We start from the raw sequence: 4,811 nt of genomic DNA, 5'->3' as shown, positions 1-4,811 counted from the left end.
GGGGAGATAGAGAGAGGAAAAAAAAAAGGTCTGGCTTCCTCATAACCAGGTAGAAATTCTAAACCCCATCCAGAGGAAAGGAGTCTCAAGACGATGGGACTTTCTCAGAGGTTCACACCTCCAGAAAGGGCAAAGGAAACTAACTCAGCCTTTCACTCACCAAGGTGACAGTCTAAAAGAAAACCAGTCTGAGGTCTCCTGTACAAGCTCCCCCAGGGTCCAGTTCTACAGCCAAATGTCTTCACTCGAAGTCTGAGTGTCTGTCTTCCAGTCTCTCCTCAGGTGTCTGTCTTCCCTCCAGCTCAGAGTAACTGATTCCAGTCTCTCTTATGAGTGCCTGAATCTTGATTGCTCTTGTTTGTCTCTGTTTCCTCTATTTAAAGACCTTTTTCTCTTGTGTCACCTCCCCTAAATTTTTTTGTCTACCAATCACAGCAGATGCTCCTTTCCAGGATTGCCCGCTCAATGTATGAAATGGGTGTCACACCTTTTGTATTTAGTTAACACCTTTTTGTGGTTAGTTAACACATTTTTGTAGTTAAAATGGGTGTATCTACTTTAAATACTGAGTTAACACTTTGGGGATTAAAATCTAAAAATAGACAGGGGATTACAATTCAATCTTCCCAATAAAGGAAGAGCTAAGTACCTTCATTGTTACAATCAGGAGATAGCCAAAATCCAGTCTTCACAAGGATAGCACTTGCTGTTATAAAATTCTAAGAGGAAAAAATATCCTTATACATACAATAAAAAGGTTATAGAGGGGGCAGCTGGGTAGCTCAGTGGATTGAGAGCCAGGCCTAGAGATGGGAGGTCCTAGGTTCAAATCTGGCCTTAGACACTTCCCCACTGTGTGACCCTGGGCAAGTCACTTGACCCCCATTGCCTAGCCCTTACCACTCTTCTGCCTTGGAGCCAATACAGAGTATTGACTCCAAGATGGAAGGTAAGGGTTTTTATTAAAAAAAAAAAAGGTTATAGAGACCACATATGAGACTATGAAATGAACTGTAGCAGTTGGAGTTTAAACACCCTACAACACAATCTGAAAGAGACGTAGGCTGGATGATAGGAGGGTTTCTTGATTCAGAATTCACTGATGTGAATATTAAATTAAATCTATCCCCTGATTGTGAAAATGAAATTAACTCCCCTGCCCAGTTTTTAGATTTAATCACCCAAAGTGTAAACACACTTCTTATAGTTGATTGGGGAGAACTGTCCATTTTTTAGATCTAATCACCAATAGTATAAACATCCCACTTAATCATTAAGTGGGGAGTTCTGTGACCCATGTGTGTAATAGTGGGTGACAAATCAGAATCAAACTGACTGCCCCATGGCAGTCCTAACGCAAGGCTTCAACAATAATTGGTAGACATAAAAATTGGAGGAAGGCACAAGGAGTGACACGAAAGAAAGTGTCTTTAAAAGGGAGTTACAACTTCCTGTGAGGAGAATTGTCTGAGATTCATGAGAGAATCATCATAGATCTTCAGAGAGAACTTCTGACTTCTGGAGTTCTGATTTTGAGTTGGAGGCTGGTGAAGAATCTGTTGACTGGACCTGAGACCCTATTCCTGGTGGGACTGTCCTTAAATTTGTCCTTTTGGACTGATATGTGGTAGGTGAAAAAGCTGACCCCTTTTCTGGATTTTTCTGAAGAGACTAACCTCAGGAAGGACCTACCTCTTGAGAGAGACATCCCCAGATCCTCAGCTTTGCAGAGGCCTCTCCAGCTAAGGACTAACTTTCCCTGCCTGGGTTGAGCCAGTAACTGGGAACAAATTACTTAGTGCTTAGGCTAGATATCTTACCCTATCCTCTCTCTGATTTTCTTACTTCACTCTTTCTATATTTCTATATATTAAATAATCCAGTCAAACCTTTTTTATAATTAACCCCTTTTACCCCTCACACTGAACGACAAGAGCTATTCAAAAGACTGGTCATTAACATTCATATCAATGTTCTTGGTTTTGGTTTTGGTTTATTTTTGCACTTGTTTACATGATTCATTTTCTTTCTCTCCCTTCTTCTCTCTCTCCTCCCAGAGTTGAGAAGCAATTCCACAGGGTTAATTGGTTTTGCTCTTTTCAAATATTTTAGCATTGATTTCTATAGAAGAGCAAGCCTGGGCAAAATAATAAGAAAGCTAAAAGGTGTTGCTCATTTTGGTCTTTAGAGATGATTTGAAGATATTGCCTTAATAAAATGTGAGGAGTGCCCTCACTCATCATGATCCATTCACATCTCACTAAGAATTAAGCATTAGCAGTGGTGATGATCTCTTTGGGGCAGATTATTTTTATGGCCCTGATGCATGTTGAGTCTATAAAACAAGTCAGACAGACGTGCTGAGTAGAGTGATATATTGGATATTGGAGGAAAGAGAGAACTGGTACAAAGCTAAGAACATGCCTGGGTTCTGTAGGAGTGATGCCTGGGGAGTTGCAAGTGGGAGTAATGGAGAGTCAGTGGTGGAGTCTTTCAGCCATATGGCACCACACATGCTCCTAGTCAACCATATGATAGTCTTATGCCACCTCAGAGAGGTAGCAGCAGTTACAGGCAGTAAAGGAGTTACGAGACATCCTGAACCCCATTCTCTCAGTCAGAGTCAACAAACATTTAAGTGCTTATATATACATATACATATATATATATACATATGTGTATATATATATATCTGTCAGGCATTGGACTAATGCTAGGAATATAAAGAGACAATATGCAAGGAACTATGTATAACTAAGGAAGAATATTAGTATATATAGGCAGCTAATTGGTGCAATGAATAGAATTATGGACTTCAGAGTCAAGAGTGTGAATGCTGCCATATAACTGTGTGATCCTGAGCAAGTTATTTCTCTCAACCTTATTTTCCTCATTGGTAAAGTGAGAGAAACAATAGCACCTATTTCACAGAGATGTGAGGATCAAATGAGATACTGTTTCTAGGGCTTTGATAATCTTAAAGTGCAAGGCAGCTGGGTGGCTCAGTGGATTGAGATCCAGGCTCAGAGATGGGAGGTCTTGGGTTCAAATATGACTTCAGACACTTTCTAGCTGTGTGACCCTGGGCACATCATTTAACCCCCATTGTCTAGCCCTTACCCTTATGCCTTGGAACCAATACACAGTATCGATTCTAAGACGGAAGGTAAGGGCTAAAAAAAATAAATCTCAAAGGGCTATGTGAATGCTAGGATTTATTATTATCATTATTCTTAAATGGGAAATTATCTAGGCATTAACTGACTAGAGAAACTGTTTGTAATGGGGGACTGAGGAAAGATCTCCTGAAGAAGCCAGGATTTGAACTGGGTCTTGAAAGAAACCAGGGAAGCCAAGAGGCAGAGATGAGGAAGGAGAGCATTGCAGGAATGGGGACATAGGAGTGTTATGAATGAGAAATAGTAAGAAAACCAGTGTCATTGGATCAAACAGTATATGGGAGGGAATAAAAATGTAGAATGTTCTATGACTCCAGTTTTTTGGTGAGAGAATGAGAGCGTCTGCACTGAGCTGTGAAGAGATAATGGCCAAATGTCTCAGCCTGAAAGATGGCAGGACTGGGGGTGGTAGTAGAGGAGAGTGAGAACTTAGACCTAGATTACTAGAGCAGCAAAGAACAAGAACACGGCCCTAGAGTTTGAGGAACATTAAGGACCAGAAGCACATGTGCCTGTCTTTCACTAGAAAGCTCAGTGGGTAGAACACTGAGCCTAGAGTCAAAAAGTTGTTGTTCAGTTGTGTCTGACTCTACCTATCCCATTTGGGCTTCTCTTGGCAAAGCTACTGGAATAGTTTGTCATTTCCTTTTCCAGCTCATTTTACAGATGAAGAAACTGAGGCAAACAGGGTTAAGGGACTTGCCCAGGTCAGATAGCCAGTAAATATTTGAGGTCAGATTTGAAATCAGGTCTTCTTGACTCCAGTGTAGTACAATGGAGAGTGCCAGGAATGCAATCAGAAAGGCTCCTCTATGAATTTAAATCTGACCTGACACTCATCAGCTGTGTGACTCTGGGCAAGCCATTTAACATCGTTTACCTGAATTTCCTCATCTTTATAATGAACTGGAGAAGGAAATGGCAAAGTACTCCAATGTCTTTACCAAGAAAATCCCATAGAAAGTATGTTTCACAGAGTCATGAAGACTTGGACGACAACAGTAACCTATTGTGAGCTATTTGGACTGTGCAGGGTCAGTAGAAAATTCATTTCCCTTCTAGAGGAGTCTAAACTCTCAGGGTAGTACTTACAAGGCTAGAGGACTATATGGGTTCCTGTGGTGAAAGCTGAGATTCACAGCCATGGGAGAGGTTGGCTGTCTAACAAATCCACGTCTGGCAAGAGTCCAAACCATAGAGTGACATTAAGAGTCTGAAAGCCTGTATTAGCCACCAGAGAGGGAAAGAGAGTTATATCACCAATAATAGATTACTGTGAATCCTTTAAGCCCATTTTAATTTTTTTTTCATTGAAATAAAGGCTATTGTATATCTGATGTGCTGAGTTGGGGCCTATCTACCCAGATCTGCAGAGATCTGGATTTGAGCTATACTTTGAAACTTGCAGGGGAGATTCTGGAAGTATGAAGAAATGAGAAATTCTGAGATTTCCAGGGACATCTATATAGGGATGAAATAAGCCAAATGTAGACTGAATCTGGTCCATGTACTCCCAAAAGTTTGGGAACTGCTCCATGGGTTATATCTGACTGAAGAAAGAGATGGCATATTTATCAGATTTGCAGATGGCATAAAACTGGGGAGAATAGTTAACATGTTGAATGATAGATT

The sequence above is a fragment of the Monodelphis domestica genome, chromosome 3 (genome assembly GCF_027887165.1).
Source record: "Monodelphis domestica isolate mMonDom1 chromosome 3, mMonDom1.pri, whole genome shotgun sequence".
NCBI lineage: Eukaryota > Metazoa > Chordata > Mammalia > Didelphimorphia > Didelphidae > Monodelphis > Monodelphis domestica.
Note: the sequence above shows the minus strand (reverse complement) of the source record.